The following is a 26,285-nucleotide window of genomic DNA, read 5'->3' as shown; positions in this document are numbered from 1 at the left end:
GTCCAAAAAATTTACAGTCTCTCTAAGGCTATGCAGTTAAAATTGTCTAAGTTGGATGCAAACAGACAAGCCAAGAGACTAGAGATGCAATAAAAATGCTTAGGAAAATTAAGTAGTCACAAGATAAGTGGTGTAAGTCATTTGAGAGAAAAAAGAGGAGGAAGAAGAAAAGGAGGGGGAGGAGGAGAGGGGAGGAAGAAGAAGAAGAGGAAAAGGAGAGGAGAGGAGGAGGAGCAGGAAAGGAGGGGGAGGAGGAAAATGAAGAGGAAGAGGAAGATGAAGAACAAGAGGAGGTGGAGGAAGAAGAGGAAGAATCCCTTTCTGGGATTCAGGAAGTTCAAAGAGATACAGATAAAAATATTGCATCATTAAATCAGACAAAAATGATTCTCATTAACAGAATTAAAAGCAATTTAAAAGCATACTTGTTAAAAAAATAATGCAGCAGCAATAAAAAAATAATGGCAATTATTAAAAGCCCCTTTCCCATCAGCAGTGAGCTCCCAGGGCCTGCCAAATAAATAAATAAATCTTCACTTGTGTCCCAAAGGACATCATGGGGGTGAGGTGAGGTGGGAGGGCTAGCCTAATCTTTCTAGGAAAGGTGTTCCTGAGATTGGGAGTTGCCGCTGCTCCTTCCAGATGTACATGTAAATGTACAAAGAGGTGGGTTTTCTCACCAGGTTACAAGGCTTTGTAATTCTAAAACCCATATAAGCATATGGACATTCAGATAAACTGGACCCAAGCTGAATGGGTCCAGTTCATTTCTCTTTCTTGGTGGGTGTGTTTTGCTACTGTTACTTGTTTTTCCCTCCTGGTGTGTGTTGTAACACACATGTATTTGTTGTCAACTCCCCTCGAGTTGACCTCGAATGAGATATCTCCAAGATCCCCTCTCCTCTACCTCTCTGCTCAGGGCCTTCAGACTCAGACCTGCCTCCTCTTTGATTGAGTGCAGTCTTCATCTCTTTCTACTGCTGTTACCCCAAGGTCTAGCCTCTCTTTACACTCTCTCTTTTTGATAGCAGTTTGATATTAAAGGGATGTTTTAGGCAGAAGGCTGAGAAGACACCTCCCATGCAGAAAACTAGCCATGCCATATAAGGAATATATTTGGAGATCCTGCTGGGTCAGCATGGGGAAAGCCAGGGCACTTAGCCAGGATAGATAAATTAAGATCAGAATCTGCATAATACCTGATCAGTGTATGGGTACTCTTTGACTACTTCAAATTTCTTGTCATCTAGTATGTGTTCATGTAGATCTTCTGTGGTCATTACTTTTGTTTTCTTAATGTTCAACATCAAGCCTACCTTAGCAGGCTTACCTTACTTCTATGTCTTTATTGAATTAATTATTCCAAGTCTTTGTTGTTTTCTGCTACTAGCATGGTGTTATTTTGCATATGGTTAGAATCATAGACCTGGAAGAGACCACAAGGACCATCCAGTCCAACCCCATTCTGCCATGCAGGAACTCTTAATCAAAGCATCCCCAACAGATGGCCTTGCAGCCTCTGTTTGAAGACCTCTAAGGAGGGAGACTCTACTACACTCTGAGGGAGTGTATTCCACTGTTGAACAGCCCTTACTGTCAGGAAGTTCCTCCTAATGTTGAGGTGGAATCTCTTTTCCTGTAGCTTGCATCTATTGTTCCGAGTCCTCTTCTCTGAAGCGGCAGAAAATAAGCTTGCTCCCTCCTCAATATGACATCCCTTCAAATATCTAAACAGGGCTATCATATCACCTCTTAACCTTCTCTTCTCCTGCTAAACATCCCCAGTTCTCTAAGTCATTCCTCATAAGGCAAGGTTTCCAGACCCTACACTATTTTGGTTGCCCTCATCTGGACACACTCTAGCTTCCCAGCACCCCCCTTGAATTGCGGTTCCCTGAACTGGACACAGTATTCCAGGTGAGGCCTGGCCAAAGCAGAATAGAGTGGCATTATTACTACCTTTGATCTAGACAATGCAATATTTACATTGATAGATTATAATTGACATCCTTCTGTGAATTGGAGGCAGCTGGAGGTTCCTGGAGACAATAGTGCTTCCAAGTGATTTGAATGGCCACAGGGGAATGCCCTAGGTGCTCTCTGGCTGCTTTTGTGCACTTGGAAAGAAGCAGCAGTGTTCCTTGCCCCTCTCCAACCAGCGTGGAAACTTCTTCTTCTTTCCCAGATGCATAAAGGCAGTAGACAATCCCTGTAGGCACCCCCACAGCTGTGGAAGAGGAAGATGTTTTTCAAAGTATTTACACAAGCAAAACTGGCTGTTATGTCAGCATAAGCCACTTCCGCCTAATGATAAAACAGGTCACAGTCAGATGCTACCAAACAATAAGGACCATTTATCTGACTATATGGGAGATTCCTATGTGCCGGGTTACATCTTCAGCTGCATCTAAGAACAGAATTGTGTTAGCTTTTACCACCTGCTAATGAAATAAGTCTCAAGGGCTTGGAAGCCAAGAAAGAAATATCTTGGTAACTAGGGAACTATTGACTGTATTGTTTACATTTTAGAATATCCCATAAGGGCATGGAAAAGTGGTTTTAAAAAAGTACAGCTCTCAGAATGACCAAGCCAGCATAGTGACTGAGTATTCTTGGAGCTATAGTCTGAAATATAACTTTCTACATGCTTTTAGGGTGTTTAAAAATGAGAGCTGTATGCTTCATGTAGTCTCTAGCAGTTCCATTTTTACTTTGTGCCTTAAAAAAAAAGAGGTGCAGCCTGGGAAAGTTATCTTTGTGGACTCCATGACACCCCACCCCTACCAGCATGTTAAAAAAATATAAAGTTTTGAACTTGTGAAGGGCCATTCTAAAATCCAAACAGGGTACACTTTAGTTCTCCAGCCAGGGACAATGGTAAAATGAGCTGGAGGATACTGGGGACTGTAGTCAACAAGAGTAACCTTTCCAAGTTTTGGAACAAGGACTAAGGCCTGAGCTGGCAAATAAAAAGTACCAAGCTTCAGCAGCCTTATCTAATCCTAATACAATAATCTTCTCCAGTAATTTGATATGTACCCTTTGACCTGGGAAGGCTAATGAAACAAAATCCCAAAGAAAATTAATTCCAAAAAAAGAATATGTAAAGCTGAAGCTTTTTAAAAAGGCTCTTGCTTAGTGAAAGATCCTCTCTAGCATATATTTGAAAACATTTTACAATTAAAAGTAATAGGCAAAGAAACCCACTTAGTTTGAGCAGTGGTTTTAGTTCTATTAGGAAAAAAAAGCAGGACTTATTTAATTTATTTAAAGCATGGTTTGGGATTGCGGTTAGCGGGTGCTCCAACTCTACAAATAAATGATCATGCCAGCATCACCTTGGAAAGGCAGAGGAGCGAGTGAGCGAGTGGCCTCCCTCTGCCAGCCTCTTGCCAAGTTCTAGTTAACCCAGTTACAGTAAAGCCATTGTTGTATGTTTAATGGAGCAAGCCCACAAATCCACACAACATTTAGGATTTGTAGCTAATAGTCGTCACACGCTGTAGCAGCAATGGCTCAGTGGTTTCCATGCTATGGGAAGTGGGGGAGGAATACAGGAGGCATGTCAGATGCTAAGGCCAGGCAAAAATAAAGACAGATCTGCACAGGAGTTTGTGCTGTGCTGTTACTGAATATTTGGATGCAGTTACTGGCAGGTTAAACAGTGTCCATCTCTGCAGTGATTGCAAGGAGACTGCACAAATTAGAAATATTATTTTCAATATGGACAGCTCTATTTTCTGATTGTCATCATTAGTAAAATGCTGTCTCAATTTTGGCTCCCGAGTAGAGGTTGAAAGTACCATGTTTGTCATTGTATACACAGAACCAGCCCTACCATTTGTAAGAATGAGGCAGCTTCAGGTGGTAGATGTAGGGGGGTGGGGTAAACAACAATGATAGCCCCCAAGGTGTTTCTCCGGAGTCACATAGGTGTGTGTGCACCACAAATTCTGCTTGTCCCTCCTGGCTATTACCCTCAAGTAATCCAAAGCGTAGGTAATCTAGATGGATAAAGCAGTTCTTGTTATGTATACATTCCTGAGGAGAACACTCTTCAGCACATTCTTGAATACTCGCAGCTTGTCTTGGAAACGAATGATCTCTTCATGCAGTTTTTGGGAGATGGATTTGTTTTTGCATAAAGTAACAAAATCACCACCATTTTTCCAGGCCTGATTGCAAGGAATGTCCAAATGCAACAAGGCCAGTGCATACCTTTAGACAGACACAGTCAGGCAGCCACTTCAAGAAGCACAAGCAGAGAAAGGGGTGAGGACAGAGCTGTATGTGATGTTGTATCTGTCTTTTACCCCTTATGTGAATGTCTTGCCCTTAGGTGTTAGGAATAGGTTCAGTTTATCCATTAAGTTTGGAAAAGTCCTTTTTGATCAGGACTCAGCAATAGCCAGTACTTAAAATTTGAAGCCAGATAGTGCTAATTGTTGTTTTTCTTTTCCTTTCTCCGAGTTTATGTTCTAATGCTCTTGTTAATGGGCCCAACTATTTCTTTTTATATTATGAAGTTGTAGATTTCAGTAATGGAAAAATATGGGAGGGGAGTTATATATATTTCCATATATGGCAGTTACTGGGGCAGGGCAGAATCTTCTTTATCTTAGTTGTAATGGCATGATTCCACTTCAACTGCTCTGGCATCATTTTATGAAATCCTGGGATTTGCAATCCAGGAAGGGGCATTTATAGTTTTCTGCCAGGAAGATCTAATGCCTCACCAAAATACAAACCTCAGAATTCTACCGGATGCATTTATGATAGTTATAATGGAACCATAGTGCTATAATTATATGGTGCAAAAGGGTCCCTGGGATTGCTCTGTTTATACACACTGTATACGGTTCTTCAAGGTTCAGTCCCGTCATAGCTATCTAATAGTTAAATACCTGGGCAGAAGACCATGACTTTTCTTTTGTAAAGGGACATGAACAAGCAAGATGTACCTACTTACTTACCCCCACTCAGTTTCTTCTTTCTCTTTATAAAAAAGTTAAGTAAAAGAGGTAAAGGCAGATTCCAGGCCAGGTGTAGGCAAGTCTACTGATCACTGATGTGATTTCACTTCCAATTTTCATTTCAGCCTAATTATGGATGTTGGAGAGGAAGCAGGTGAAAAGCAAGAATAACAGCTGCACTTGTAGGCAACATTTCACCTAGAAGGTAATACTATAGGGTTCCTGGGATATGAGATAGTCTATATATTACTGGCTGTTTAGGGATTGAATCTATTTCATACTATGTATAACTGGTTGCGCTGCACAAGAAATAGTTATGGCCACTTCACCAACACCTTTCAGAACCTACTGCAAGCACAGGTGGCTGCCAAGTAAATGCATGCATTGTACAATACAAAGAATCCAGGGCTTAGCAACGTGTATTTAGTGAGTGAGTATGCAAAGGAATTTTGTAGCACTTTTGAGACTAACTGAAAGAAAGATGTCGGTAGCATGAGCTTTCATAGACTTGAGCCTACCTTCTCAGGAAGTAGACTTACGTCTATGAAAGCTCATGCTACCAACTTCTTTCTTTCAATTTGGAGATTATCACATTACCTTTGCTCCTGGCATAGATGCAGGATGTAACTTTAAGTAGGGGGATCTTATCGCATTCACTCATCGCTGGGCAGTAGGCAGCCCATTTGCAACCCGGGCTTCTCTCGCATCTTTTCATGAAAGGGATTTTCCCATTCTTGAAAAGCTGCGGCAGAAGCCCGGGTTGCAAATGGGCTGCCTACTGCCTGGCAATGGGTGAATGCAATAAGATCTGTCTCCTTAAAGTTACATCCCACATCTATGCCGGTAGCAAAGGTAATGCAATAATCTCCTTAGTTTCAATGGTGCTACAACATCCTTTTGCATACAGTTTTTTTCAGTCTAACACGGCCATGTCTTTGATCAGTGACTGTGTGTTTGAGGTAGCAACCTTTGGTAAGAGTGAATCAATGTTAGAAATATATCTCATTTGAAAATTGTGTCTTGTGATGACTGGAGACTGATGATTTGTTAAATTTTTAACATATTTTAAAAACAGCAAATAAAAATGATATTTCTCATATCATCTAGTACTGATTAATCCTCTGTCACTCCATTTTTCCAGTTGTCCCAGTTGCTGTCTCTTCTCCCATTTTTCTTCTTAGTCTTCAGGTTATTTCAGTTACTACAAACTAAGTTCAAAGTGCAAAAGTAATTTGTATAGAGGATCTGGTTGGGGTGGAATCTTGCTGTTTCTAGTGGAATCAGGCAAACTGATGTAGACTTTCCTAGCTTGGCTATTCTTTCCTAGGTTTTGCCATTTTGACCTCACTCTAATATTCTTTGCTCATCAGTTTCCTGGTTTTCATTTGTGAAACGCTGGCAGGTATATTTTTAACATCCAAGAGTTTCCTCTTTGATCTATGAAATGTTTAAGGTGTGATAACCTGGGGACAACACTCTCTGAGTTAAGTGTGTCTTCTTATTTGTTTACATATTTAAGGGGTAAGAGGCTGAGGTTGGTTGATGCTGAAGTGCACTGGATTAATCCCTTAGACCCTTAACAAAGTGTTCTGGTAAACATGTTTTATTGTTATATATTCAGGGTTCAGAGTTCAAAGCTCCATAGCAAAATAAGGTTGGGTGATGTGAGGCAGTCACTAAAGGATGTATATCTGAAACATTCCTGGCATTTGTTATTTCTCACAGTGTTATTAGGTGTTGTGTGCTTTCAAGGCATTTGCGACATATGGCGACCCTACGGTATAGCTATCATGGGGGTTTCTTGGCAAGATTTGTCCAGAAAGAGTTTGCCTTTGCTCTCCTCTGAGACAGAGAGAGTGTGATTAACCCAAAGTCACCCACCGGGTGTCCATGGCTGAGTAAAGATTTAAAACCTGGTGTCATATCCCATGGTAAAACCACTACCCCACACTGGCTCTCATTTCTTACATTGCTGGATCTAAGAGTACTTCCAAACTGCAAACTTTGTCCTTTAGGGTAAGTGTGACCCCATCCAGGACTGGTTGACAAATCTCCGTCCCTGGACTTGGGGTACCTATCGCTAGTACTTCCATTTTCTCTGGATTCAACTTGAGTTTGTTTTCCTTCATCCAGCCCATTACTGACCCAAGACAGGCATCCAGAGGAGAGATGCCATCCTTGGTTATTCCAACTGTCGGAGACATAGAGAAATAGATTTGGATGTCATCAGCGTACTGATAACATCACGCCCCATGTCTCTGGATGATTTCTTCCAGTGGCTTGATGTAAATGTTAAACAGCCTTGAGGACAGACATGCACCTCAAGGGATGCCTGATTTGAGCTCCCTCTTGGATGAATAACTGTCCCCAAGTGACACCATCTGGATTCTGCCCGAAAGGTAGGACCTGAGCCACTGCAACACAGTGCCCCCGATGCCTAACTCCCTCAGCCATTCCAGAAGGATACCATGGTCAATGGTATCAAAGGCTGCTGAGATGCCCAGGAGCACCAACAGGGTCACACTTCCCTTGTCAATGCCCAGACGGAGATTATTGACTAAGGTGACCATGGCCGTCTCAACTCCATATCCCACCCTGAACCCAGTTTGAAATGGGTCCAGATAATTGGCTTCATCCAAGACAACCTGGAGCTGGAAGGCAACTGCCCTCTCGATCGCTTTGCCCAGAAATGGTAGTAAGGAGACTGGTCTATAATTGGCGCTCACTAGGGGATCCAGGGAGGGGTTTTTTTAGAAGTGGTCTTACTATTGCTTGTTTGAGTTTAGACGGAAATATTCCTTCCCTGAGGGATGTTTTAATTATATGTTGTAGCAATATTTTCATCGAATTGCAAATGTATAGGGATGTTTTGCCCCATGCCCCCCAACAGCCAGGCAGGTACAGGCACACTTCTGCCAAACTACTGGTGAAACATGCCACCTGTTCTATCCTTTTCTGCTGAAAATTGACTGGGGTGGGTGGGTTGGGGTGCTTTGGAGGTGGGAGTCAGAGAAGCCAAAACTTAGCAGGCCATTTTAAGATAATTTGGCAGCAATTTTTGCCCCAAGTTCTTTTTTTAAAATTGGGCTTGAGGGGATATGAGGATACCCTGGAGACGGTGCAGGATGTCAGAAGTGGCCTGGGAACTGCTTTCAGCTTTCAAGCTGGACTTTGTCTGCTCCTGTTTTAGTGTAAACCCTCAAAAGGCATAACCAGCAATAAAGTTCCATCTCAATTACAGGTTAAGGGAAACAGATGAGTCTTTAGGGCCTGTTTGAAGCCCAGCAATGATAAGAATTTCATAACTGTGGGTAGGGGAGCATTATTGAGAAAGCTCTGTCCACTGTGCCTGAAAAAACTAGCTGCCCATATAGGCAGACTTATATTGATCAAAGAACATGAGTAATTTGGGTAAACAATGGTCCTTCACCAACATAGCTGTCAAGTGACCACAGACTAGAATGAGGCATAGTTGAATTCAAATGACATTTTTATTCTTTGTACCCAATTTCTCTAGAATTCATAATATGGCACTTCAGCATACCTCATGAACCAGTGCAGTCTAATGGATATTACAAAGTTATATATGGGCATGTCAGAAATGTGTGAGCCCTTTTATTCTTCTGTTGCTGTATGTTCTTGAGAACATAACTCTTGGCCTCCATCCACCATCATGAAACTGGAATATGCAGTATATTGCTGGGAATAGCTACCCTGAAAAACACCATCCAGCAATCCAGGATTACATCCTTATGATGCACAGTGGTGTATTACCTGTAGGTACCTTAATCAGACTTTTAGTAACACAGTGATTGGCAAGTCCTATTATATTAAACAAATCACCTGCCTGTCTTTCAATCTTATTTATGTAATTGAATGCAGATACACAGAATCTCATCTACAGTATATGGGCAAAACAACCACAAACCTCCATATGCTTTTCAGGAACCACAAGTCTGCAGTCCTGAGAAATCAGTGACCAGGCTTTTCAACTCAGAACATCATAGTGTCTTTGATTTCTTCCTGTTTGATATTGAGCTGGCCTCTCCTTGTCATTGTGGACAAAAGAGAACATTTCTGGATTTATATACTTCAGACTAATGCCACATGGCTTCAGCCTAGAAGATAATGCGATTATCCACTGAAGAACACTGAAAAGAGTGTTCCAAACTGCCACCTTGAATGTAGCTCAGTTTCATCTTTAGCAACTGAAGAATGCAGAAACCAAAATGTTTTGCTCATTTTATATATGTTTAGTTCTGTTAGTTAATCACTTCTACATATACTGGAATATAATATATAGTGGAATATATGAACACAAACATTCGTGTGTGCGCACATACACAGTGAATAGATAGATAGATAAAGGAGTTTATCACATGCACTTTTCAGTCTGATCAGGGCACAGGACGGGATTGGGCTGTAACCAGGGGGGAAACAGATTTTATTACACATGAACTTGCTGCTGAGCTGCCGCCTGACCATCACTCATCCCTCAGCTGTGCTCTGCTGGCTGATTTTGTTACCATGGAAAGCTTCTGTAGTACCAAAATTGCTGGGAGAAGCATGGCTGGGGCATGAGTGATGGTTGGTTGGCAGCGCAGCAGCAATTTCGTGTGCAATGAAATCCGTTTCATAGGCAGTATGAAGCGGTATATAAATGAAGCTTGTTTGTTCCAGCCTGATCCCGTCCTATGCCTGGATCAGGCTGAAAAGTGTATGCAATAAACTCCAAATACTCTTCTTCAGAAAACTGCGAGGCCACATATCAGGTTGTTTTAGGGGAGATTGACACCGAAATGGATACCTAACAGAAAAACAAGCTTATTGCAAAGACAACCAGAAATAAGCGCATGACTGAATGAAAGCAGTGCTACCTACAGCTGTAATAAGAACATGATTGTACAACTCCTTATCATACCAACTGCTTGCTACAAATTACTTGCAAAGCATAATGAACTCATGTTCATTCAGATAAAACTGTATCAACAGTAAAACAAAAAACAACCACCCTATTTAGGTATTCGGGCCTCTGCTAATAGTAACATGCAAGTGAAGAGTAAGGCAGAGATCTAGGGACCTTCCCTGCAACAAATGTGCATTGAGCATAGAGGAGAGGTCTGTGTGCATTGAGCATAGAGGAGAGGTCTGACTCACATGGAGAAAGCACACATAGGTTTCTGCTCCCCTTTCAGATATATTTGTGCCACACATGTGCCACCACAGGCATATCTAGGGTCAGGACAATCTTGTGCAGCCCAACTACTTTCTTGTACATTTGTGTTTGTGGATTTTGAATGTTCAAATAAGGTTATGCAAAATCTTCTTAGTAGCAGTCCTGCAACCAGTGGTTGCTTCTTGTTTTATGTGACTTCAGAAAACTAGAGCAAAGGTGGGAACTATGCACCCCATGGCCTCCCTGTTGCCTACCAAATCTCCAGTGTGGCTTTCAGCCCAAATCCCAAAGGTCCCCATTGTTGGGGAGGGAAGGTTGATTAATGGAGAATTGCATACTCAGAAACCTCATTTTTTCCAGGCTATTTTGGTCACTTTTGGATTTGAAAACTGGGGCCAGTGCAACCTGCAGAAATTTAGGGGAGGTAGAAAATGAGATAGGTCACCCCCAAGTGAAAAGATGGTATGCTGTTCCTATAAGGCTGCTTTCAATAGTATCTTGGTTTTTTGATACTTACCTTCCAATGAATATGGAGAGTATTTTCAAAATCTTTTTCTTTGGAGTTCAGAACTGTGACCTTCTGAAAGACAGAAAAAATAGCAGTGACCTCAGCAAGCCCAGTCTATGTGTGGGTGGAAGGAGGGAATATGTGTTTTTTGAGTAGAGATAGAGGTCTTGGTGCCAGTATCTCTATTTTGAGTTCTTTTACCAATGTGGCAAACATCTTTGACTGGCCTGTGTACTTTAGTTTCCCATTTTGGAAAATGAAATAATAAAGCTTACCAGAAGGGTTTTGTGTGACCTCATATTTGTAGGAAAAATTAAGGCTGGGCAGGACCCCCCACCTTGAAAAATAGTCTGCATTTGGACTCCAGTAAAGAGGGACTGGTCAAATATCCAAGAATAGAGATTATGGTATGGGTATCTCCAGGGAAAAGGTGGGATATAAATAAAATAAATAAAATAATAAATAATGAATCAGGACAGATCTCAGTATCATGACTGGTTCTCATCTTGAGCCTATCAGATTAGGGACCCTTAAACTAAGGATCACTGTTTTGGGACCTCTGGAGACCATACTTCCACAGCTTGAACTGACCTTGCTGCATACCAGAGACCTATTTCTTTATGTCATGGTGGCCCTACTATTAGGCAAAGTAAATTGCCATTTACTTTTGTCATTTTTTAGGAAGAAGTGGTGCTAGGGTTTTCAGCCTCCTATGCTAAAATAACTTGCTGCCTTGAGGTGTAACACACCTCAACTTGGGTCAGTCTGAGGGGCACCACTTGCTGTACCACTTCAGGAAGCAAAATGCCTTGGATTAGCCCTGTGGCCAGTACTATACAGCCAATGGGCATGAAGGGAACCCTTACAGGGAAAGACTGTGCTGCCCCTATAAGCCTTTCTACTTTTTCAGGATGGGGCAAATAATAGACTTTATTGTAGCAAGTTGCTCACTTGGAGAGTTCTGCCTTAACTTGCAGACCCATGGCAAGGTCAATACAGGACAAGGATGTCAAATGAAATGTGTTAATTATGTATGGAATATGGAGAGTGGGTGAAAGCAGGGTGGGAAAGCTATTTGAGTGAAGACAAGGTCAGGGCAGGTTGGAGCCATGGACTTCGTCCTGTCCACATGAAGAACTGGTTGATGTCTCTGTCCAGAGGAATGGAGCTGCCAAAGCCTGCAACATTTAATCACTCACAGCATGTTTTGCCAGGATGTCTGAATGCACATCCAACCATGCTATCTGTGGCTTGACCTTGTTCAGTTTTCCATGGCTTGATGAAGAGGATGATTGTCCAAGATTTACTCATTTCAAATATGCGGTTAGGCCAGTAAAAGGAATCACACCTTCAGTGCCTTGTTTTAAAATTATTAGTTTTGCAGAATGTTGGGGAAATGATGTAATGGGGAAGGCTGAAATAAAAGGAGAGATTTTTCCCCCTCTGGATTTCAGAAAGAATGTTAGTGCAATGTCAGTCCAGGGTCAGAAGCTGCTTGAAGCCAAGACAGACTATGAAGGAAGAATATAACAATTTCTTCCTTTAAAAAAAATAGTACATATATAGTTCTAAATTGTGTTGCACCTAAAAAAAACCCTCACTTATTACAGTACTGGGCAAAGTATGACCACAGGTCTTTTCACATTAAAGAGTTTACAATTCACATTACAATCACTGTGATTTCATTTTAACTACCACGGTTCCATCTAATGGATTACTGGGATTATCAGTTTAGGGAAATATATTTAGAATTCTCAACCACAGAGCAACTCTTGTGCTTCACCAAGTTCTAAACCCCAGGATTCCATAGGTTGCAACCATGGTGGTAAAAGTGGAATCACAGCATACTCTGTCCTGAATAAATACTCTGTTGTCCCACTTTTACAGCTGCTTTTAAAATGTCCCAGTTTCTCTCTCCTCTCCTCACTTTCCCCCTTTGTCCTCAGCTTATTTCAATGACTGGAGACTGAATTATTCAAAGCCTGGGATCTTGCTTCACATGATGATGCCTACCTTAATGTCCACCAACAAGGGGTCACCAAGTTTACTATGAATTATTTTTCAGGATGGCCTGTGAGTTGGCATCACAGATTTATGGTACTAAATGCAATCATGCTTCGAATTTTTCTTGCATGTAGTCTTGCCTGAATTCTCCCTATAACTAGCATTATTAAACTGAGGCTGTCATACCTTGGACATACAATGGAAATAAAGGATTCATTAGAAAAGACAATAATGCTTGGAAAGGTAGAAGGCAGTAGGAAAAGAGGAAGACAACATTTAAAGGTAAAGGTTTCCCCTTGGACATGATTGCCAAGTCATGTCCAACTGTAGTGGGTGGTGCTCATATCCATTACTAAGCTGAGGGAACCAGAGTTGTCAAAGATGGCTCCACAGTCATGTGGGCAGCATGACTTCACAAAACATTGTTACATTCCCACTGAAGTGGTACCTATTTATCTACTTGCACTTTTATGTACTTTTGAAATGTTAGGTTGGCCGAAGCTAGGACTAGTGACGGGAGGTATCACCATCACACAGCGCTTGGGTCTTGAACTGCTGACCTACCAAGACCTGAGAAACCTCTTGACAACAGGTGACTTGGAAGTCTCTCATTCATAGGACTGCCATGAATCAATTTCAATTCGACATTATCCAAAAAGCAAATTTGCACATCTCCCCTTGAAGAATGTATTAGGGTCAATAACAGCCAGCTTAACATGAACAAAATTGCATGAGCAAAAAATTAAACTGCATAAGCCATAGCCTGAAGTGAAGGACCAGATGGCTCCTCCCATCCATGGGGAGAAGAAATATTTGGATAAGTGTCACATGAGGGCAGCAGGCTAATTTAAGATTAGAACAAGGTGGACTATGTGGCAGTTTGGTGGATTTGCAAATGGTTGACTGACTGAATCTAAAGGATACTCAACAATGGCTCTTCCTCATCCTTGAGAGAAGTGACTAGTGGGGTGTCACAGGGCTCTGTCATGGGCCCAGAGCCATTCAACATCTTTATAAATTACTTGGATGATGGAATAGAGGACATGCTCATCCAATGTGCAGATAGCACTAAATTAGGATGGGTAGCTAATACCCCAGAGGACAGGCTCAGAATTCAAAATGACATCATGAGAAAGATTAGATTAGTGTTGGCCCTGCCTATGACCAAGGACTGCACAATGACCATGATCACGCCACCACTCCTTATACCAGTATAGATTTGGACTTAGAACATTGGACTATGACTAAAGAGACCAAGGGTGAAGTTACCACATCAGTCATGGAGCTCATTGGGTGCTCTTGAACCAGTCATTCTCTCTCTGATATACCTCAATCTGATTTTATTAGAAGAAAATCTGGATGAAAATGCAATTACATAAGTATTAGGGCGGAAATGCAGCCTCCCAGCAGTCTATGAATTGCTGAATCTGAAACAGCTACTGAAGAACAAAAGGCCAGTTCTGACAGCAGCCATGTGGTTGTCTGGAGGATGGAAAGAAGATGAAATAATGAATGGAGAACCTGCCCATAGGCCTCTCCAGATTCCTGCCACTGCTTACTCCTCTGGGCCTCTAGGTTTGAATGGACAAAGGAACTCACAGACATAATAGGTAATATTTAGGAAAAGAAAAGTTCTTTTGAAAAATAAACAGTCTAGGAACTCTTTTTCTTCTTAGCTGCAAGGACTGGTTATTTCAGGAAGAGTGAGAGAGAGATACAATAGCCAGAACTCCACCCATGAGTACTTTTCATGTGTTCTTGCTTCACAGGTTCCTCATTTTGAGCTCTGCCGCTGAAAACAGATGTAAGGATTGAACCCTGATGATGAGTTGTCATGGAACAAATGAAGAGGGCTTGGAAAAGTTGCCAGTGGCCATGCTGGTTGGGAAATTCTAGGAACTGAAGTGCAAAAAGCAGTATTGTCCAAGCTCTGTACATGAAGTCTTCACAGCACATCATGCCTTTGGACTGATGTCACAGCTCTTGACTAGAGAAGCAAAAGCCATAGCTAATTTGTATATGGTGATTTAATTTAAATATGTGCAATGCTAAAATCACCCCTTGGCTATACTGTGGTGAAAAATCTGTTTTAAGTGGGCTGTTTGAAACAAAAACAGCAAGACATATTTTCAACTGTTTATAGGCAACTCTGATCTTTCCCTAAATGGAAGCTTTGGTCGTAACAGGAAGCTTCTGTCTTACAGGAACAAAATCAACATGCACAACATGCGCATATGTAACTGCACAGATGAAAGAAACTATCCCAGTATAATGAAGGCCATTAGTGCAACTTAATTTGTACTTTTGGAATAAAGATTATTATTGCTTTCCATTATTTTGTGCATTCCTAGTTATGCCGGAGTTAGCCATATCTTCACCCTTCAGGTTGCTAGTCCAATTAACCCACTTGAAGCTGTTCTCCCTTTTTGTCATTTCATTCAATGGGAGAATATATTATTTGCAGTAGTGTTCTTTTAAAACTCTAACTAATAGATGTTAAATGCCATACACAGCCACTCCCATAATAGAGTACTAGTTTTCTTCCTACTGTGAAAAACTCCTCAAAAACTCTATATTTTCCAGGACTATTTGCAGTTTGGGACTTCTGTGGCAATAATGCTGAGAAAAGTTGTGTACAAAACAGCATTTGAAAAAACAAAACAAAACCCAAACCACATGTTTTCTGTGCAGGAAGCTTGCTTTCTGTAGAAAACATGCAAAAACCAAAACCAAAAAACATGTGCATTTTTGTGCAGAATATCCAGGGTTTGTCTCATCAAGGTTTCCTGACATTTGGGAAACCCATTTTTGTCTATCATTCAAAATATTTTCAAATAGCATTTCCAGTTCTAGTATACCACATTCTATATATAAATGACCTATGGCCCATGTTAAGGGTCTCTTGCTTGAACTCACCAACAAAAACGTCTTCCTTTCCAAAAGACCTCAACAAAACAAAGAAGCATTTTTTTTTACTTGACATTTACACAAAGAGATTTCCTTACTGTTTTGAGAAGTAAAAAGTAAGATAATCTGTGTTTTGGGAATCACTGAGAGAAGACCTAGGAACTACAGCAAGAGAAAATATGATAAATGAGCTTGGATGCTTTTATGCCTTCTTCTCATTCACTCTTATTTGCATTTTTCCAATGTACTTGCCCATATGCCTATGTCATTTCTATGCGTATGTAGACAGCATGTGCAGAAAGAACAAAGCATAATATTCTATGAATTTTCAGAAGTAAATTGCATTTCTTGTAATTTACAAAAGAAACACAATCTCCTTTCTGGAACTATCCTGTCTTAGAGCTTGGAAAAGTTAGTTTTCTGGACTGTAACTACCACCATCAATTGTCATACTACCTGGAGATTTAAAAAATCTGCTTACAAATTTGGAACTATCACAGACAAAGGCAATGCTTTCCACCATGTAATAAGGAGGCTGAAAAGTCATCTTTGGCACGTTACAGACCACCTGAAAGCAGCGGTCTGCCGGCGCTGCTGGTTGCCGTGTCCGGGAAACGCAGTGGCCAAACTGCATTGTTCCTGGATGCAGCAAAAAGAAGCCCGAAAATGGAGCTTCTTTTTGTGCCCCGGAAGTGGCGCTGCAAAGCACTAGTTGCGCACTTGTGGCGTCACTTCCGGGATGCGACATGCGTCTGCTATGCATCCGCTACGTCAAGATGGAGGCGCCCGTGTGGAAGGGCGCCGCCATTTTGTACATGCTCTGCATGTACTAGGGTTAGGGGCACCAGGAAGTGACGTCCCTTCCTAACTCTAGTACATGCGGAGTGCGTACTTTATGCCTGTCCGGAATGGGCCTATCTAACTAAGGCTCTGTTCAGACTGGTCATTAAGGCTGGCCTGGGGGTGGAGTCAGAGCCTCCCGTCCACATGACACATGCCCCAACTCCTCCCTCCAGGGTTCCATGATGCCGCTCCACACGATGCATGGCATCATGGTGCTCCTCTGGTGCTGTGTCCATATGGCACTGTGAATATGGCACCCTTTTTCCAGCTCCTTTTTGCACCCTGGAAAGACCAGATCGGGGCCATGGCCTGTGGTTGCCACAGCCCTGATCTGGCTGAAACAGTGGCAGCTCCATGTCTGAACAGCCTCTAACTAAATCTAATTCCTTCTGAAAGTAGAGTGGGTACTGATTCAGTATTTCCCTTCCTGAGAGGATTTATATAAGTGAAAGAACAAGTTGAATAAAGTCATTATTTTAGATTGTGTATGGTATCCCATAGGTTCTGAGGTATTTGATGAGGAATATGATATAGTGGAATGAACTATAGAATGGTTTCTGGTTCCAGATAAGGTTCCCCAGATCTGAGCAACTAATGGACAATGCAGCTGATGATGAATTTCAGCAGGGCAGAGCCCCACCTCAGTCAGAATTGAGCGATACTGAAGAGACACCCCCATCATTTGTGAACCATCATTAGGACAAGGAACAGCAGAGAAGGTGCCAAGAACCTTCAAATAAGAAACAGTGAGCAATCAAGTACCTTGTGTATTAAGGTGGCTATAAGTCCTACAACAGCTGATGGGAGTTCTTGTTGTCCATAACAAAACTGTCTTTTGTGTGCTTCCTACTCATGAATTCTTATCCTCTGGACTGGCTAATGGTGTATGACTCTTCATCTTTCCCTTCTGGCATCAGTTAGCATGACTGCTGTCTTCTGAAACAGCAGAGACTTCACTACTGCACTTCCCTTCAACTTTAGTAAATTCCCTTGACTACCTGTATATGATGCAGGCTCGACTCACCTGTTACTGCTTCTCCCAACTACAGCCTCCCTCCCTTTGCATGTGCCACCTGTATGCACAGGACATAGAGCTCAATACACTTTTTATGTGGCCTAGTTGTTAAAGAAAAGGCACCTGAAGTTGAAATCTGTGATTTAAACTTCACCTTTCTAACAAGACCAGCCAGACTGAATCCAGTAGGTGGCCTGAAACAAGCCAACTATTGCTGAAGCTTATTCCAGGTCTGACTCATTTCTTGGAAGATAAGTAAAGTACACTGTATCCTACATAAATTTCTACTGACCAAAAAATGGCTTGTGTTGCTGTCCTTTATGTGCCAAATTCCAAAGCAACTCAACTACTACCTGAGCAGCTAGCACACCTTCTCGCATGTTAAATTATTCCTCTCCCCCTGCACTGAAATATCATCAGTGTCCTCAGAGTCAGAATTTATGTAACTGCTTCTACTTTTTTCTTCTTACTGTCATTGAGCTAAATCAGTGATCCCTTTGGAAAGATGGGAAAAAATGTATGTGTGTGTGTTTATGCGTGTGCATGGAAAATATAAGAGTGTAAAAGAAGCAAACATCTTATTTTCCATTTGGCACTTTCTACCTACTCTATTTCCTTGTAATTTCTATTCAATCTCCTGCCTGTTAACATGTGTAGTACAACCTCCAACACTGTTATTTTACCATTATGATTTGCATTCCATGCATTTTTTATTCCTGTTTACTAGATGGATTTGCTCATAATATGCAGGGTTTACTAAACAGGGGGAGCTACATTAAAATTATTGCTGGCCAGGGTTCAATTCTGGACTCCCTTTTCAGTTCCAAAGTTGAATGCAGGAATAAAGCATGGAAATATAAATGTCATCTAGTTAAATTCCATCCTCCATGCAGTCTCTGCAGTGTAGCTTTTAATCAAAATCTTCTGTCTGCTGTTTCCACCACTGATTCTAGTCTTGTTCTCCACAACAAGAGAGAACAATGTTCTCAATAACTTGTTACTTATCTGAAGACTGCTCCTATCCCTTGCTTTGGAGATTATCACATGGGGGACAGTATGTCCTTGTCCCATTCCTGTCCTGTCCTTCTTGCGTGATCGCATGAAGATTATCATGCGTCGTCCTTATTATCATGTCCATGATACATTCTTATCATGTGATTGTGATAAGATTTTCAGATGAACTGCCACCTGAAGTGGCATGACCTCATCAGTTTGTATTAATAGAAACCCATGTTAATACAATGAGGATTGTCACACGGAGCCCTTACCGTGGGCAAAACATTCCTGAAGTGTTTCTGAAATGTGAAGGTGTGATCATCTGTTGCACTTCTAAAATATCATTGAGGCATCCCGCTTCTCTCCCATCAATGAAGCTTTAAATAAACCACCTTATCAGGATCTTCCATTATTCAAAAAATGGCTTCTTCACGAATGCTTCATCAATGGGACAGAAGTGGGACGCCTCAATGATGCTTTAGAAGTGTGACAGATGATCTCACCTTTGAGCTTCAGAAAAACTTCAGGAATGTTTTGCCCACAGTAAGAGCTCCGTGTGATAAGATCCAATGACTGGGCCACTGACAGGACGAGGAATGGATAAGCACAGACATGTAAGGATGGGAGCTATCCATCCTTGCCCCACGTGATAATCTCCTTTGACATGTTCCCCCTCTGTTCCATACTAAACATATGAAGCTTTTAAAATTTCTTATATAAACTGTACCTCTCTAATCATAAAATCATAGAATAATAGAGTTAGAAGAGACCACAAGGGCCATCCAGTCCAACCCCCTGCCATGCAGGAAATCTCAATCAAAGCATCCCCGACAGATGGCCCGACTCTCTGACCTTGGTTTCTCGGGCCTTGTTCTCGATTGGTTCACATCTTACTTGTCAGATCGATCTTTTTCAGTGGTCTCGGGTGGTCAGACCTCGTCTTCTGTCCCCTTATCTGTTGGAGTTTCCTCAGGGCTCTGTTTTGGGTCCCCTTCTGTTCTCTTTATACACACTCTCCCTTGGCAAACTTATCAGTTCTTTTGGTTTCTCCTACCATCTTTATGCCGATGATACCCAGCTGTACCTTTCCACCCCTAATCTTTCACCAGAGTTAGAGCAGCAAGTGTCATCCTGTTTAACAGCTGTCTCCCACTGGATGCACCATCAGCGCCTGAAGCTCAATATGTCCAAGACCAAGCTTCTTGTTTTCCCTCCTAAGCCCACCCTTCACTATTCCTTTTCTATTTCCGTCAATAACATCTCGATCCAGCCAGTCCAGGAAGCCCGTAGTCTTGGTTTCATCTTTGACTCCTCTTTGTCATTTATCCCTCAGATCCAGACTACAGCCAAAGTCTGTAGATTTTTTCTCTATAATATTGCCAAAATCTGTCCATATCGCTCAGCTTTTACCGCAAAGACACTGGTCCATGCCCTAGTGGTCTCACGATTAGACTACTGTAACCTCCTCTTGGCAGGGCTTCCCCTCTCTCATCTCCACCCATTAATTTCTGTTCAGCATTCAGCTGCACGCATTATTTCACTCGCTCGCCGTTATGATCATGTCTCCCCTCTGTTGTCTTCCCTTCACTGGCTCCCTTTTCCTTTCCGCATCAGGTACAAACTTCTGCTTCTCACCTTTAAAGCCCTGCATGGGCTGGCCCCTCTTTATTTAACTGATCTTCTCTCTCCCTACATCCCTACTCGCACTCTCCGCTCTGGTAGCCAAAGTCTCCTCTCTCAACCCAGGATCTTCTCTGCCCCGTCCCAGATCTGTCCCTTCTCTCTTGCTGCCCCTCATTCCTGGAACCTTCTTCCTCTGCATGCACGGCTCATCACTTCCCTAACCAGCTTTAAGGCTGAGCTGAAAACCATATTGTTTAGGGAAGCGTTCTCAGGGAATTTGTGATTGTCATCTGGCTGTCTGACAATATTTGATGTGATGTGATTTGTTTGATATTTGATGTTTTTAATCTGTTTTTTCTTTTCTATATGGTAATTTTATCTATTCCTCTTTTAATTGTTATTATCTTAGAATGTACGCCTTGGGCAGGCTTTTATTTACTCCTAATTTTACCGATTTTGTACAGCGCTGTGTATAATTACAGCGTTATAGAAATAAAGTTTAATAATAATAATAATAATAATAATAATAATAATAATGGCCATCCAGCCTCTGAGTAAGGTCAGAGTACCATTCTACTATTTTTTATTGAATAACAACAAAAACGTACATGTCAGGAACTGGGGAAATGACTATCACATAAGTGTGTACAAATTTAGATTGAGTTTAAATTAAGCTCAGTTTAAGGCTCATATTTATTTATTTATTAAAAATTTAATTTAATTTAATTGTTGTTTCTCCATACAGGAGCAAAGGTGGCTTATTAAAAGTTTGGGAAAACATTTAACAACAAACAAACAAACAAACAAATCCTATTGTCCACATTGGGTAGGACATTCTGGGAATCGTATTCTAAAAAAGTACTTCAAACATTTCTACATCCATTTAGTATAAATTCTGGTTATACTAAATGTGTTGTTAATTTCATGGATGCAAATAGCATGCCTTTTTTTAAAATGCAGTTGTGTATGAGCTTGATCAATACTGGGACTGTGGGGGATGGGAAAGGAGAGATTAACCCTCCCCCTGCTATGGTACTCATAAAAATCTCCATTTACTGATATTTGTATTCAGCAAGAATCTTCAATGGAAGCTACAGATGCAATGCACAGATGGCCAACCTGTGGTATACACACCTCAAATGATGGAGGTAAAGAATGTGTACTGTACTATTAGGGATGTAGCTGTAAGGGCCCAGAATGAGGGAATTGCTTTCCCAAATAAGAGGTCTGCCCTACCCATGAAATGTCCCTTCTGTCACCAAAATTCAACCATGGTAATACTGCAACTTAACATGTCATTTGAGCATTTAGAAACAGTATAAGCATCCAAAGAAAATGGGGGGGGGGAGAGTTATGAAGGGAATGCAAACAATTACAGTTGGCCCTCCCCATTTGCAGATTTGATTTTTGCAGATTCGATTATTTGTGGATTTGATTAATATGTTCTGTCTCTAGGAATATCTAGGTCCAGCACAATGTCAGAAGTTGACCATAGAATTGTAATGGAGAACCTAAACGCTCCTAGAAAAAATGCTTCTCTAGGCATTTATAGGTCCTCCAGCATGATCCTATGATTAGCTTCTGGCAAATGTTGACCATATAGTTGCACTGGGATGGCCTAGAGATTCCTAGAGAGGTGTTCTTAGGAAATAAGAATAGTGTTTTTTTTTATTTGCAGTTTTTCCACATTCATGGGGGTCCTTCATCCCTAACTCCAGCAAATGTGGAGTGTATAAGTATACACTGTATACTTATTAGAGTATAAGAGTTCTTGGTGTTTATGACTATTAGGGTCTCACAGTGCTAGAAAACTGGAGGCTGAGGCAGCATTTACTCAAGGTCTGGCCCTCTGCACCCTTCCTCCTTTCCAATATCAAATTGATACCAAAAGGGATGCTTAGAATATGTAGCTGCGAGGGCACCCCAGTGTTGGAAACTAGCCTTACCATGTATCCGGGAGGCCCAGCTTGGGGGAGCTCAACAGCACATAACCAGGATAGAAAGATCAATATTGGAATCTGCATAATCCCTTCACTGATAGGAGTGATGGTGGGTGATAGACTTCGTGTTTACAACTGAAATTAAGTCTAAATACAATTCCCTCTGGGAATGATACTTCTCTGTCCAAGGATGTTTGCACTGATTGTCCAGCCATTCACAACAAAACTTTAATTCTTCTGTCCTAGAAGCTAGCCCTGAATTCTTGCTTCAGCACCAGGGCAGGTTTTGTACTATAAACATGTCCACTTGGACAGTATCAATTCAATTTCAAGTCAGACTCAGTCCATATCTTTCTTGACTCTTCAGCATTGCTGGCTGCACCATGATCCTAAAGTAGCTTGCTGAGCCATTTCTCTTCCCAGTATCCTCTGAATGGAACTCCACATCTGGAATCAGTACAGTACAGTATCTCCCTCTGCAACCATATAACTCACTATTTGCTACTGCCTTTAATTTTGTTAGTCCTTGGACATGTGCATGAGTATATTTGTGTGGATGGTGATTATCTTTGATTCATAAATAAACATACTTTTGAAATTGCACTCGAGTTCTGTTTCTCAGAACCAGTGTACACAGGCTTGATCACTGCTTCGAGTTGCCCTCTTGACTGACTTTTAATTGAGCTAATAAATTCACACCAACTGAATATTAATTGTGGATGCCCTCATGAGACCCTGGCATTTTGGGTAACAGGTACACTTTTGCCCTCCCCACCCATCCCTGGAAACTGCATAAACAGTCAAGCCTATCTTTTTTTTCCCTTATCCATGTAGTGCTATGCTGCTCACACACTAGATCAGAAGCAAAACTACACCAAAATTCAGGGGATAATACATAACTCTTTGTGGTTGTTAACTGCCCTTGAGTTGACCCTGACTCATGGTGATCTTGTTGATGAGACATCTCCAAGGGCCTCTGTCCTCCACTGCTCTGCCTAGGTCCTGCAGACTTAGGCCTGTGTCCTCCCTGATTGAGTCTATCCATTTGTGGTCTTCATCTCTTTCTGTTCTCTGTACCTTTCCTAGCATTATTGTCTTTTCTAATGGGGATAATTTATTTAGACAAGGAATCCCACTTGCAACTCTCCACTTAACTGACTGGTTAATTGTGGGCTATTTATCATCTCTTATCTTGGTCCTTCTTTACAAAGATGGCTTGAGGACAAAACTGAAGAATAATATATGCTGTCTTGAGCAACATGAATGAAGGATGGGATAAAAACATAGCAATATTTTAAAAATGATGGCTTACATTACATTAAACATCAAAGTTTAATTCCACTTGCTCACATTTAGTCTTTTACATGCATCTATATGCTTATTAACCAAGTGAAAAGTTCTACTGCTATGATTTACAAATTTGTCAGGCCAAAGTACATGTGTATGTGTGTATGGGGAAAGCCTACTGCATGTTACTTAAATGGGAGGATATGGGAGAATATGGATTTAGGTCCCACCTCTTCAGTTTAGCTGAATTACAACCTATTCCTATGGGCCAACACACTCTAGTCCCAGAACAGATCAGAATGAGTCCAAGTAACTGAATGCTGCTAACAACAAACCATATGCTGATGAGATTAAAGAGAGGGCATAGCTTTATCTTAATGGAAAGTGGCATTTTGGCATTTACAGCTTGTCATGTGATAGTTTTACAGGGATAACATAAAACAGAGATATCAAAATTTCCTCATTTGTGTAGAACATTAGCTTTTTTAAATATAGTTTATTGAGTATTAAAAACAAAAACATACAAACACACTAGTATCCATTCGACATCTTACAATCATAATGGGGAAGTATCTAATACAACAGGATTTGTAGAGAGCCATTAACCTTCCAGTCAGAAATTCAATGTGCAATCACTTAAATTCTTCCACCTGGCACCTTGTCTCTTCAATAAATCAGCTACCCGCTCCTTTTAACTTTCCTATCTCAACCCACAAACTAACCTCACATTTAATCCATCCCACTCTTCGTCCTCATCATTCATACCTACTCTAACCTTCTTCACTTACCTAACCTTCATCCTCCTTCTCTCTCTCCCTTTTCATCTTCTGACTCTTCATCTACTATACATCTTTCCGATCTATTGACTACTCTCTCAGGCACTCTCTCCTCCCACAATAAAACTGACTTCCACCACCATCGATTAGTAAGGCTTATTACTCTCTTGTAGTCCATTACCCTCCGTCATTCAGTTATACAATCCAGATATTGGTTCTAGAAGATAAGTGTTTTCTCAAAAATTGGGCTTATTTAAAGAAGATGGTCAATTCCAACAGCAAAGATAGACAGGTGAGTTTCATCCAACATATACACAAATATATGTGTAGAACATTAGCTTTTGAGGCTCCTGATTTCTTTTTCAGCTCAGGTCAAAATCTGAGTCAAAGAATAGTTCTCTTTACTACAGTGCTGCAGAATCAGTTGTTTGTTCACCAGGAGAGTTCTGAGCATACCAAAATTTAGTAGCACAATGGCTTGGCAAAGTTACTTTTTTTCTCCTACAGTTCCAGCCAGCACAGCTTCAGGGAAGTCTCTAAAATTAGTTTTATCCAGACATTCACTTCAACCCTCAAAGCATGGAAACTGCATTATGAAGTCCAGCTCCCACAAACTTTGTAGTGTGGGAAACTATTGCCTAGTAGTTAATTGGACATATGGCTAAACAATTCCATTTACCTTGAATTACTAAGGCAGATGATTAATTGTTTATAACAAAGCTAGTCTTCTAAAATGCTTCTGAAATAAACCAGGGCATTAAACATACAGGGGTTATATCATTCATTAGTCTGGGTTTTGGGGCATGGCAACTAATGGAACAAATGCTACCCAATAAATAGCTAGTGTCCCAAGGAGGAATGTCTAATAGGATTTTTAAATGAGTAGCAGTCCTTTCGGTGCCTATCATCTTTCATGGGAAAAATCCATCCACTGACGTCTTCAGCAATTCTTCAGTTAGTAGAAAGTTCTTTGTACAATTATTGCTACAGTCTCACTCCCACCCACCCCAAGTAATTTAACAAATTACATTCTGTTTCCCTGTGGCTGGAAATTTCTGAGATCACAGTGTTTGCACCCAATGTACATTTTGTTGTCTGATGTACTTAGATAAACTCTATTTTAATGTGCTGGCAAAACAGACCCTGGATTTCTGCGAAAATACCATGTTCTTATTTTGTTGAAGGTATTAGTTCATAATAAGATAAACTCTATAGTTCAAGGCCAATGGCTGAACAATGACAAGAACCTTTTAAAATACAATTTTCTCCAGGTAGAGTAAACAGGTATTATTCAATTATAATTCTATAGTAGAATATTATTATCATTTTTAAAGTATAAGGCAGTGGAGTGCTTAAGCTTTTAATCCTCATCCTCTCCCTGTTAATGTTAGAGCAAACAAGCCAATCCTTATGCAAAACAATAAATACACATAAATATGACATCAGAAGTTGCAGTATCCAAAAACCCCGGTGGGGGAAAATCACCTTTCTTAGACATTTTGGGTACATCTACATTGTAGATATAATGCAATTTAATTCCAGTTTAAGTGCTGTAGCTCCTTCCTATGGTATCTTGGGATTAGTTATTTTAAAACATCTTTAGCCTTCTCTGCCAAAGAGTGCTGGTGTCCCCCAAAACTACAAACCCTAGGATTCAGTAGGATGGAGGCATGACAGTTAAAGGTGTCAAATGGCTTTTTAACAGTGTAAATGCACCATTTGTCATTCCCCTTAAAGTAGCCATTGTGGAGCAAAGAAATGTCAAAGGAAGAATACAGCGAGAGACTGATGAGTTACAGTTCAGTCAGACGTTCCAGACTAATGCCTGAGGTTTGAATCAGGAGAAGAGTTTATTATCACACAACATGGATTAATTAGTTTACCTTCTGCCAAGACAACTGTGTTACTTGCAATAGTTTAGAGAAGGACCAATATTAATTATGTGGTTACCACTGGCAGAACTTTCTGCATGTAATTGCTCTCTCATGTCACTGTCTACAAACCCACCTGCAGCCATGCGTATTATATACATTCCTAAAATTCTGGCTCACACTCCATGCATCTGATGAAGTGGGCTAAAGCATTCAGAAAAGAATGGCGCAGTGGTTAAATGCCTGTACTGCAGCCACTCACTCAAAACCACAAGGTTGCGAGTTCAAGACCAGCAAAAGGGCTCAAGCTCAACTCAGGCTTGCATCCTTCCGAGGTTGCAAAAATGAGTACCCAGATTGTTGGGG

This window comes from Sceloporus undulatus, chromosome 1 (genome assembly GCF_019175285.1).
Source record: "Sceloporus undulatus isolate JIND9_A2432 ecotype Alabama chromosome 1, SceUnd_v1.1, whole genome shotgun sequence".
Classification (NCBI taxonomy): domain Eukaryota; kingdom Metazoa; phylum Chordata; class Lepidosauria; order Squamata; family Phrynosomatidae; genus Sceloporus; species Sceloporus undulatus.
The sequence above is the reverse complement of the archived record's forward strand: the minus strand, read 5'-3'. Positions refer to the sequence as shown.